The following is a 13,010-nucleotide window of genomic DNA, read 5'->3' on the forward strand; positions in this document are numbered from 1 at the left end:
ACTCAGAGTAGGCCCATTTTAATTAATGGCTTTAAATAATGGAGCAATCCTAACTATGGCAAGCCAGGATAAGTTACACTGGCTGAAGTTTGTTGTTGTTAATGTGCCTTCAAGTCAATTATGACTTATGGCGAACCTATCAGCGACCTCCAATTGCAGCTGTTGTAAACCACCCTGTTCAGATCTTGTAAGTTTAGGTCTGTGGCTTCCTTTATGACATCAGTCCATCTCCTGTTTGGTCTTCCTCTTTTTTTCCCCTACTCCCTTCTGTTTTTCCCAGCATTATGGTCTTTCTAGTGAATCATGTCTTCTTATTGTGTGTCCAAATTATGATAACCTCAGTTTCATCATTTTACCTTCTAGTGATAGTTGTGGTTTAATTTGTTCTAAAGCCCAATTATTTGTCTTTTTCACGGTCCATGGTATGCGCAAAGCTCTCCTCCAACACCACATTTCAAATGAGTTGATCTTTCTCTTCTCCACATTTCACTGTCCAACTTTCATATCCATACAGAGATCAGGAATACCATGGTCTGAATGATCCTGACTTTAGTGTTCAGTGATACATCTTTGCATTTGAGGACCTTTTCTAGTTCTCTCATAGCTGCCCTCCCCAGTCCTAGCCTTTTTCTGATTCCCTGACTATTCATTTTGGTTAATGACTGTGCCAAGGTATTGATAATCCTTGACTAGTTCAATGTCCTCATTGTCAACCTTAAAGTTACATAAATCTTCTGTTGTCATTACTTTAGTCTTCTTGACGTTCAGCTGTAGTCCTGCTTTTGTGCTTTCCTCTTTAACTTTCATCAGGTAGTAGTATGGTATCATCATAGAATCATAGCATCATAGAATAGTAGAGTTGGAAGGGGCCTATAAGGCCATCAAGTCCAACCCCCTGCTCAATGCAGGAATCCAAATCAAAGCATTCCCGACAGATGGCTGTCCAGCTGCCTCTTGAAGGCCTCCAGTGTCGGAGAGCCCACTATCTCTCTAGGTAATTGGTTCCATTGTCATATGGCTCTAACAGTTAGGAAGTTTTCCTGATGTCCAGTCGAAATCTGGCTTTCTGCAACTTGAGCCCATTATTCCGTGTCCTGCACTCTGGGATGATCGAGAAGAGATCCCGGCCCTCCTCTATGTGACCACCTTTCATGTACTTGAAGAGTGCTATCATATCTCCCCTCAGTCTTCTCTTCTCCAGGCTAAATATGCCCAGTTCTTTCAGTCTCTCCTCATAGGGCTTTGTTTCCAGTCCCCTGATCCTCCTCGTTGTCCCTCTCTGAACCTGTTCCAGTTCGTCTGCATCTTTCTTGAAGTGTGGAGACCAGAACTGGACGCAGTATTCGAGATGAGGCCTAATCAGTGCTGAATAGAGGGTAACTAGTACTTCACGTGGTTTAGAAACTATACTTCTGTTAATACAGCCTAATCTAGCATTTGCCTTTTTTGCAGCCACATCACACTGTTGGCTCATATTCAGCTTGTGATCAACGACAATTTCAAGATCCTTCTCACATGTCGTACTGCTGAGCCAAGTATCCCCCATCTTATAACTGTGCATTTGGTTTCTTTTTCCTAAGTGTAGAACTTTGCATTTATCCTTGTTGAATTTCATTCTGTTGTTTTCAGCCCAATGCTCCAGCCTATCAAGGTCCCTTTGAATTTTGTTTCTCTCTTCCACGGTATTAGCTATGCCCCCCAACTTTGTATCATCTGCAAATTTGATAAGCATGCTTTGTACGTCCTCATCCAAGTCGTTAATAAAAATGTTAAAGAGCACTGGGCCCAGGACCGAGCCCTGTGGTACACCACTCGTTACTTCCTCCCAGTCTTAGAAGGAACCATTGATAAGCACTCTTTGAGTACGATTCTGGAGCCAACTGTGGATCCACCTGATAGTTGTTTCATCTAGCCCACATTTAGCTAGCTTGCTAATCAAAATATCATGGGGCACTTTGTCAAAAGCTTTGCTGAAGTCGAGATATATTATGTCCACAGCATTCCCACAGTCTACAAGGGAGGTTACCCGTCTGCATATCTTAAATTATTGATATTTCTCCCCCCAATTTTCACATCTCCATCATCTTGGTCCAATCCTGCTTTCTGTATGATACATTGTGAGTATAGATTAAACAACTAGGGTGATAAATTATATCCCTCACACCCTTTCCGATGGGGAACCAATCGGTTTCTCTATATTCTGTCCTTACAGTGGCCTCTTGTCCACAGTATAGGTTGCGCATCAGGAGAATCAGATGCTGTGGCACCCCCATTTCTTTTAAAGCATTCCATAGTTTTTCATGATCTACACAGTCAAAGGCTTTGCTGTAGTCTATAAAGCATAGGGTGATTTTCTTCTAAAATTCCTTGCTCCGTTCCATTATCCAACTTATGTTTGCGATATGATCTCTGGTGCCTCTTCCCTTTGTAAATCCAGCTTGTACGTCTGGCATTTCTTGCTCCATATATGGTAAGAGCCTTTGTTGTAGAATATTGAGCGTTACTTTACATGCATGGGATATTAAGGCAATAGTTTGATTATTACTGCATTCCCTGGGCTCCCCTTTCTTTGGAATTGGGATGTATATGGAACGCTTCCAGTCTGTGGGCCATTGTTTAGTTTTCCATATTTGTTGACAATGTTTTGTCAAAATTTGGACAGATTCAGTCTCAGTAGCTTGTAGCAACTCTATTGGTATGTCGTCTATTCCTGGTGATTTGTTTCTTCCAAGTATTTTAAGAGCAGCTTTCACCTCACATTCTAAAATTTCTGGTTCTTTATCATATGGTTCCTCTGTGAATGAATCTGTCATCCTGGCATCTTTTTTACAGAATTCTTCAGTGTATTGCTTCCATCTTCCTTTTATTTCATCTCGGTCAGTCAGTGTGTTCCCCTGTTGATTATTCAACATCCCTACTCGTGGTTTAAATATCCCTTTAATTTCTCTAATCTTCTGGAACAGGGCTCTTGTTCTACCCTTTTTGTTGTCCTCTTCTATTTCTGTAAAATAACTATTGTAATAGTTCTCTTTGTCCCTACATACTAGTCGCTGTATTGTTGCATTTAGGGTTCTGACTGTGTTTCTGTCTCCTTTTGCTTTTGCTTTCCTTCTCTCTTTAACCTGTTTAAGAGTTTCTTCAGTCATCCATTGAGGTCTTTCTCTCTTTTTAACTAACATTTTGCATTCTTCCCTGATAATGTCTCTGACTTCATAGTTCTTCTGGTTCTCTGTACACTAAGTTTAAAGCCTCAAACCTGTTCCTTATTTGATCTTTATATTCTTCTGGGATGTTATTTAAATTGTATTTTGGCATTATGATTGCTTTGTTCTTCTTTAGCTTTACTCTGATTTTCGATATGACCAGTTCATGATCTGTACCACAGTCTGCTCCTGGTCTTGTTTTCGCCGAAAGTATGGAACTTCTCCATCTTCTGCTACCAATTATATAATCAATTTGATTCCTGTGTTGACCATTTGGTGATGTGCATGTGTACAGTTGTCTTTTCGGTTGCTCAAAAAATGTGTTTGCAAGAAACAAATTATTGGCTTCACAGAATTCGATAAATCTTTCTCCTGCTTCATTTCTATCTCCTAAGCCCCATTTCCCCACAATTCCTAGTTCTTCTCTGTTCCCTACTTTTGCATTCCAGTCCCCCATTATTATCAGAACATCTTGTTTTGCTATGTGATCAATTTCTTCCTGTACTTCTGCGTAAAAGAAGTTAAGTTACCATAAAGTACACCAAATCCTAACCCCATTCTGGAGCTGGCTGAGCTGGTCCAAGCCTGGCAGAGGGAAAGCAAGCCTTTAAAACAGCTTGATGAACATCACCTTTCTTGCTGGTGCAAGTCCCATGTTGCCAGGTCATGTGACAGAGCTGAACAGAGTTAGGATCCAGTGTAAATCCACCCCCTGCCTGGTCCTGCCAGCAGAATACTGCCGTTTGGGGACTTGCAACACACTGGCCTCAACTGACCTGGTCTCAGCTGACCTGGAATGAGGGTCTTATACTGGCATAGCCCCAGTTGACCTGGAGATCTACCAGATCCTAACTCTCTTATCCCGGTGGATCTAGTGTTTGGATTGCGCCCTTTGTCTGAGGATGACTGACATTAGATATCACTCTTGCAATTGTACCTGTGAATGTTTCCTGATATTGTGAGTTGGCCTGATGTGACTGGATTGTTGTAAATGCTGCCGTGTTGTTTACAGGACATTTAGTTGCTGTTGTTGTTCTCTATGGTTTAAGTACTTAAAAAGAATGCCTAGTGTGACCGTGTCAGGCAGAACAATTGGTAGATAAAGGAGAGTTGTTTCATCCTGGAGAGCAGCTAATTTTGTTAGACAGTCACTCTGGGAAAGAGGAGCAGGGTTGAGAGCTGAAATCCCAGACTTCATGTCTGAAAGCCACAAAGCCCTCCTGATTTGCCTTTTGCCTCTGGATTGGTAGCCAGAAAGGCAGAAGAACCGAGGAAGCCGCTTTATACCAACTCAGACCATTGGCCTATCTAGCTCAGTAGCGGACACACTGACTGGCAGCAGCTCTCCAGATTTTTCAGACAGGAAGTTACAGGAGACCCATAACATCTTCCCTGAGGCAACGTCTTCCCTGGGGCTAAAGTAGCCAAATTCTTACTGGCCCCACTGCTGGCCCTTGAACTGCAGCCCAGCCAGCAGAAATTAAGCAGGTGAAGCTCTTTCTTGTCATGGAGATAAGTGGAGGAAAATACTTCATTTGATTTGTTGAAGGCATAGGAGAAGGGCTAGTAAAAAAAAAAGGAATGGGGGGGTTCACACTTAATAGCTTGTCATTTGGTGACTGGCAGTTGGATCTCCCTGAACTCCGGGGTCTACTGAAAAAACTTTCCTGTGATGTGTGTGATGATGCTCACATTCTGTTTCTGTGGTGTATTTGACCTTGGATACCTCATCCACTGATATAGGGGACTACTTGACATTGCAGTCATCAGGTCCATGCTAAAATTATGAACGGGCACTGAGGTTGAGTTCCTGAGATAATCATTTAAATGGTCTCCCATGAGCCTCCCCCTCACCGGTGTTCCATAGTCTCACTAACCACTTGCCACAGCAGGTGTGCACAGCCTTTGGCCCTCCAGAAGTGGCTCAGCCTCAGCTCTTGCCATCCTTGGCCACTGGCCATGCTTGCTGGAGCTGATGAGATCTGTAGCCCAGCAACATCCGGAGGGGACACAGGTTGCCTCCTCCTGTGCATCGGCAAAGGAATAGGCAACACGTTTGCCATCTGCTCTCATTTTCTTTAAAAGCACAGGGTCAAACTATGGAATTCACTGCCAGAAGATGTAGGAATGGGCACCAACTTGGATGGGTTTAAAAGAATATATATATATATTCAATATATTGAAATAAATATTTATGCACCACCCTCTCATAAAATATCAGGGCGGTGTACAACAATGTAAACATTTCAAAAGCCCATTAAAAACAGTACATTAAAAACAAATTCAGGGATTTATTTATTTATTATTGTATTTGTATACCGCCCCATAGCCAAAGCTCTCTGGGCGGTTTACAGTAACTAAAAACATTAAAAACAGGTATACAAATTTAAAGCGCATCTTTTAAAAACAATTTGAAACACAATTTAAAAGTTTAAAACAATTTAAAACATATGCTAAAATGCCTGGGATGATAAGACGATCAACGTGGTTCCTTGCCAGGATGGCTGTGGACTGCCTCCAGTATCGGAGGCGATATGCCTCTGAATACCAGTTGCTGCTGGGAATTGCAAGTGGGGAGACTGCTGTTGAGCTCACATCCATAGGGGCATCTGGTTGGCCACTGTGAGAACATGGACTAGATGGTCTCCTCTTGAGGCCAAGTTCCTTGTTTTCATGCACACATCACAAGCTCAGGCACATGCATTCCCAAAAGGGGAAGAGGCAATGCATGAATTGCAGAAGTTTAAACGAGAAGAAGCTGCTTCACCCAAGTAGGAGTATTAGAGGCAAGCAGAAAGGAACATATGCAATACAAGGGACCAGCTCCTGCCTCCTGGCCTGGATAACAGGGCTTGGAAAGAAGGGAATCTACAGGGTGTTATTCAGTGCTAGTCCTACTCTGAGCAGACCCATTAAAGTTAATAGACATGACTATCGTAGGTTCATTCATTTCAGTGGGTCTGCTTTGTGTATGATTGAGTTGACTATATGCCATACTCTCTTTTTTTTTTAATGAAACTGGATTAAACTTCTTAATTTATACAGAGGGCTGTTTTACACACCCACAAGTCTGCTGACTTGGGTCTACATACAGCAGGTAGAGTAATTCTAATGATCAGTAGGGAAAGCCTCTAGCATAATCCACCATGGAGAAATCATTCCCTCTATTTCCAATGTTCAGACTGTGAGGGCCCATGCTTACGTAGCCCAAATTCTATCAGTTCTGCACAATGGGGAGGGATCAGCAGGTTTAGAGGGACCCCAAGGTATGCAGAACAAGATGATACAGTGGCCATGAAATACTGGCTGACTGTTGGAGGTAGGGATTGGAAAACTGGTGGAAAGCACCACTCCACGCTGCAATATTTTGTTGCAGGTCCTACCTAAGGATGGAAGAAGGCAGCTGTTTGTGTTCCAGCCCATCTTTGCTGCAACCAGCACTGTTTCCATTCCACTGCAGTTTGGTTGCCACCAAATGCTACATTATTTGTCTGCTAATTAACATAATCTGCATAATTATTAACATAATTTATGCAAGTCGTGAATTTAACATAATTGATGATGTAATTATTTTCCCACCATCCATTTCAATGCAAAGGAAACACAATTTAAATTGGGGAGAGGGAGTCATCAATGACTTATCGTCTGCGGACTGAAAAAAGCAACAAAGAATACTGATCAGTATTCACTTGTTTCGTTTCCATTCTGGGCATGGGATAAATAAGCAAGCCAGCAATTTCTGCTTCTGTATCCATTTTTGTCACAATTCTAGGACATCTTTAGTTCCACTTGTAAGTTTTCAAAAACCCACTCTTTCAAAATGGAGCCACACTGTGTCTTTGACTATGGGCTCATCTACATGGGAACATTTCTTCATAGCAAATACACTGCTTTTACCTTCATTACTGATTTGCACTGTCCTCAGTTCCCACTCAATGGTAGCTGCCAATCAGTTTTTCCCATTCACACAAATAGGAATTACTTTGAGAAGGATTAGTCTTGCTGTTTTCTTGTGGCCCTGCCCTTTAATTATCCATTTCCACTCCCTCTGGTTGCTAGGTGACCAAGCATGCTAAGTCTGTTCTACCAGCTGCAGTAGGTTCCTTTAAAAAACAACCCAGAAATGTGAATATCTGTGTTTTCCTTGCTTATGGCTGGTAGTCTACAGCTGAAATACAAATCTTTGATTGAGTAGTGTTACGTTTTGCACACAAGTTAGAGGAAAAAGAAAATAAAGGCACTGTTTCAACAGCATAAAAAAGGCCAGCAGAACAGAGGAGAGCAGTTGGAAGTTGCACATCAGCCCATAGGACTGAAAATGAAAGAAGAGAGGAGGAGATAGTGGGCATGGAGACAGGAACGATTGATACACCCATCTAAAAGCATTGGAGCAAAGCATCTGTAACCACTAGAGAAACGGAGTGGAGACTTCCCCCTCCCCCCACTTTTTGAATTCTCAGTAGATTGGGTTAGTATGGATTTACAAGGAGGAAACTGCATTATAGCTTCTGTTTGCTGGTAACGTCATGTGAACCATGCAAATCTAAAGGAGATGGGAGTAGCACCAAACACACAGAAAACCACTGTGCAGATAAGCCGTAGGACACAGTGCTAGTTTCATGAGTGGAGAGGACGTTTGTGCAAAATAAACAATTGTACCTGCCCGCTGCTCCTCTCTTATAAAGCTCCCTCACCAGATGCAGGATCCCAAAAGGATGGTTTAACAGTTCTTTCCTCTTCCCAGGAACCCTGGCCATTGTAAAGCAGGCTGGGATGGGTGGGGTGCCTGATAGGAGTATACATGTTGCTTGCCTCTATTTACTTTCTACTTGTCTATCTAACTGCTAAAAAATGCCACAAGTCCCCAGGACTCCCATCCAAGGAAACCAAATCTGGGTCATGCTAAAAAGCAGATTTTAATAAACTCAGAACAACAATAAGTAAGGTTTTGTGGCAAGCAACCCTAATGGAAAAGGAGTCCAAGATGGGTGGGAGTTTCTAAAAGAGGAAATTCTAAAGGCACAATGGCAAACAATTCCGTCAAGGAAAAATGAAGGTAGACAGCAGATGAAGCCAATGTGGCTTCACAGAAGGCTTAGAGATGACCTGAAAACAAAAAAGGACACATACAGGAATTAGAAAGAAGGCCAGGCCACAAAGGAAGAGTACAGGCAGGCATCATGGAATTGCAGGGATGGCATCAGGAAGGCTAAAGCTGAGAATGAGCTGTGGCTAGCGAGGGATGCTAAAAGCAACAAAAAAGCTTTCTTCAGGTACATTCATAGTAAAAGACAGAGAAAAGAAATGGTGGCACAGCTGCTCAATGAGGATGTCAAAATTATAACAGATGACAAAGAAAAGGCAGAAGTGCTCAATTCGTACTTTGGCTCAGTCTTCTCCCAAAAAAGGGCCTATGACCCTCCTGGGAAACATGAAGTAGAAGGGGCAGGACTGGAGATAGACAAATGGTCAAGGAATACCTAATCACTTTGAATGAGTTCAAATTGTCAGGGCCCGATATACTGCATCCTAGAGTATTGAAGGAACTGGCTGAAGAACTCTCAGAACCGCTCTCTGTTATCTTTGCGAAATCATGGAGGACCGGTGAAGTGCCGGATGACTGGAAGAGAGCTAATGTTGTCCCTATTTTCAGAAAGGGCAAGAAGGAGGAACTGGGGAACTACAGACCAGTGAGCCTAACAACAACCCCTGAGAAAATTCTGGAGCAGATTATAAAGCAGTCAATCTGTGAGCACCTTGAAAGCAATGCAGTTATCTTAGTTGGTATCAAATCTCATTAACATCATATCATTTTATTCTTCTACAAAAAGTCAAAGAGAAGTTTCCAATCCTTGAGATATATGTCCATCAATTTTTTTTCTAGATAGACATGTCAATTAATCCAACTCTTCAAGTCTATTAAATCCAGTAATTTCAAATCGCTCTTCTTCCTTTATCTGTGTTGATTCCATCTTCCATCTGCTGGAGGAAGGTGATTTTATAATTTATCAAGAGACAGGTTTGTTATATATTATAGACCTATAGCTGAACTACGACAAATCGGAAGTCAATAGTTTTTTTGTTTTTTTCCTTTTTGTTGTATTAGTTTTAATTTGTGTTTTTCTTTTTGTATTGTCTTGATATTGAAAATTTGAATAAAAATTAATTGAAGGGAAAAAAAGAAGCAATGCAGTGATTACTAGGAGCCAACATGGATTTATGAAGAACAAATCCTGCCAAACTAATCTCATCTCATTTTTTGATTGGATAACCTCCCTTGTAGACTGTAGGAATGCTGTGGAAATAATATATATCGACTTCAGCAAAGCTTTTGACAAAGTGCCCCATGATATTCTGATTAGCAAGCTAGCTAAATGTGGGCTGGATGGAACAACCATCAGATGGATCCACAGTTGGCTTTAGAATCATACTCAAAGAGTGCTTATCAATGGGACTTCCGGGAAGGGTGACTTAGCCTGTGCCTGCTTTTGAGACGGGCTCCTGCCTCAAAAGAAGCTTATTCAGATATATCAGTCAGTTTTTTCTTTTTTTTTTGACTGATTAAACTTCTCCCGGGTAGGGAGAAACGAAGAGATTAACCTCAAAGCCTATTTTTGTTGGGACGACCAGATCTCATTAATTTATGGGACGAGGTCCAGCCGACGAAGGTGGGACGGATTTTTAACAGCAAGCTCTATCTGATAAAGCGAACGTTCACCTTATCTTCTAAGAGAGAACGCACTAACAGGCAAGCACCCTTCTTTCTATATTTTTCTTTTACTTGACTTAAATTGTTGCTGTTTAAAAGAGATTTGCCAGATTGATCAGTTTTTGACATCTCACTGGGGAGCCATAACTTCTCTCTGCTACGCACTAATTAATAGCTTATCTCTGTTTTTGTTGCAAAAAGCTGTCCTGGATTTGCATTCTAAAGATACACACAGAAGAGGGATTTCTATTCCAGATTTTTATTTTGAAAAATATTATACTGTTTTGAGACTACTCTCTTTTTGGTCTATTTTATTTTGACGAATCTGTTTCTTGACGATTGCCATTAATTGTTTCGATCCTGGGAACTGCATTTTGTTTACTTAACTATTGGAGAGATAAGGCTGTCTGCTCTGTTTATACTGTGATGTCACCAAGTTTGGAGTATTAACCCAATTGTTGCTGAAATAAGAAGTGGTTTTCCTATATTTTTCTTTTAAAATGGCAATTAAGAAAGTGGCTGAAAATCTGGAAATAACTATGTTTCAGAAAATAATGGATGAGATTGAGATAATGAAAATTGAATTGAGTAAAATGAAGCAGGAGATTAAAGATATAAGGGTCCCTGTGAGAGAGGTGACCCTGGAAGGGGTCCCTGTGAGAGAGGAGACCCCAGAGATTGGAACAGGGGTCCCTGTGAGAGAGGTGACCCTGGAGACTGGAATAGGGGTCCCTGTGAGAGAGGAGATCCCGGAGATTGGAACCAACGTGGAACAGGAACAAGATTTGGAGTCTATGGACTTTAGAAATAAAATCTATTGTTTGGAACTCAATGTTATCTCTGAAGAAATGAATGAAGACTCTAGAGATAAAGTTATCAATGGCATGGATAATCTTCTGGACTGGAATGATGTGATGGAGCCCAATATAGAGAAAATCTATGGAATTAACTGCAGCCATGTGACAATGGAAAAACTTTTAAGAGATGACCCAGTGTATTTTGAAAAAAAGAACAGAGATATGATTTTACAGCAGTATTTCAGCAACCTATTCAGAATGGATGGCAAGAAAATATTTGGGATAGAGGTAATCCCCATTAGACTCTTACTATATGACTATGGCTTTGACAGCAAGATTATTATGGAATACTGATAATGGAAGATTGGATATTGAAATTACTGGACTTAACAAGACTACTGAAGATGGAAGATGGAAAATGGAACTAATAGAGATAATAGAACAATGGCTACTGAAATTATTGAACCTAACAGATTCTGATGTGATGGATTAATTGAAATGTTTATTTTGACTATGGTTATGACAATATGATTATCATAATTAGTAATGAGATGGATTAATCGATATGCTTATCTGGAAAAAAAAATTGATAGATATATTTCTTAAAGAATTGAAACCTCTCTTTGACTTTTTGTGGAAAGAATAAAGTAATGTTTATGAGATTTGATGATTAAGTAAGATAACTACTGGAGGAAAGTGATTTTATAATATGACTTAAGAGACAGGATTGTTATATATTATAGACTTATAACTGATTTAATCTTTGACAAATGGGAAGTCAATATTTTACTCTTTATTTTTTATTTTTTTTTTCTTTTTTTCTTTTTGTTTAACTATTTTTGATTTTGTTTTTTGTCTTTGAATGTTTTATGATTTTGTCTTGTATGTTTTATGAAAATCTGAATAAAAATTATTGAAAAAAAAAAAAAAAGAGTGCTTATCAATGGTTCCTTCTCAAACTGGGCGGAAGTAACGACTGGGGTACCACAGGGCTCGGTCCTGGGCCCAGTGCTCTTTAACATTTTTATTGACGGATGAGGAGGTACAAAGCATGCTTATCAAATATGCAGATGATACAAAACTGGGGGGCATAGCTAATACCGTGTAAGACAGAAACAAAATTCAAAGGGACCTTGATAGGCTGGAGCATTGGGCTGAAAACAACAGAATGAAATTCAACAGGGATAAATGCAAAGTTCTGCACTTAGGAAAAAGAAACCAAATGCACAGTTATAAGATTGGGGATACTTGGCTCAGCAGTACGACATGTGAGAAGGATCTTGAAATTGTCGTTGATCACAAGCTGAATATGAGCCAACAGTGTGATGTGGCTGCAAAAAAGGCAAATGCTAGATTAGGCTGTATTAACAGAAGTATAGTTTCCAAACCACGTGACGTACTAGTTCCCCTCTATTCAGCACTGGTTAGGCCTCATCTTGAATACTGCGTCCAGTTCTGGTCTCTGCACTTCAAGAAGGATGCAGACAAACTGGAAGGGGTTCAGAGGAGGGCAACAAAAATGATCAGGGGACTGGAAACCAAGCCCTATGAGGAGAGACTGAAAGAACTGGGCATGTTTAGCCTGGAGAAGAGAAGACTGAGGGGAGATATGATAGCACTCTTCAAGTACATGAAAGGTGGTCACATAGAGGAGGGCCAGGATCTCTTCTCGATCGTCCCAGAGTGCAGGACACGGAATAATAGGCTCAAGTTGCAGGAAGCCAGATTTCGACTGGACATCAGGAAAAACTTCCTGTTAGAGCCATACGACAATGGAACCAATTACCTAGAGAGGTAGTGGGCTTTCCGACACTGGAGGCATTCAAGAGGCAGCTGGACAGACATCTCTCGGGAATGCTTTGATTTGGATCCCTGCACTGTGCAGGGGGTTGGACTCGATGGCCTTGCAGGCCCCTTCCAACTCTCCTTCTATTCTATTCTAAAAAGGAAAGTTGGTCACAGGAAACCCCCAAGCAGGACCTGAGTGCAACAGCAACTCTCCCCACTTGTGATTCCCAGCAACTGGTATTCGGAGCCATGGAAGGTAGAAGGTAATGGAGGTAGAACATAGCCATTACGGCTAGTAAACATTGAGAGCCCTTTCTTCCCCGAGGTTGGAGAAGTTACTTTTTTGAACTACAACTCCCAACAGCCTAATCCAGTGGCCATGCTAGCTGGGGCAGATGGGAGTTGTAGTTCAAATAAGTAACTTTTCCAAGCTCTGTTTCTTTCATGGATTTGTCTAATTCTCTTTTAAAGCCATGCAAGCTGGTGGCCATCACTGCCTCTTGTGGGAGTGAA

The 13,010-nt window shown here is 41.1% G+C and overlaps 1 protein-coding gene across 3 annotated transcripts in view; it reads left to right on the forward strand.

The window, feature by feature from the left end:
• The window catches only part of LOC133387018 (tyrosine-protein phosphatase non-receptor type substrate 1-like), a 31,956-nt gene that overhangs the window by 5,269 nt on the left and 13,677 nt on the right, over positions 1-13,010 (forward strand). The window lies entirely within an intron of this gene.

The sequence above is a fragment of the Rhineura floridana genome, chromosome 6 (genome assembly GCF_030035675.1).
Source record: "Rhineura floridana isolate rRhiFlo1 chromosome 6, rRhiFlo1.hap2, whole genome shotgun sequence".
Lineage (NCBI taxonomy): Eukaryota > Metazoa > Chordata > Lepidosauria > Squamata > Rhineuridae > Rhineura > Rhineura floridana.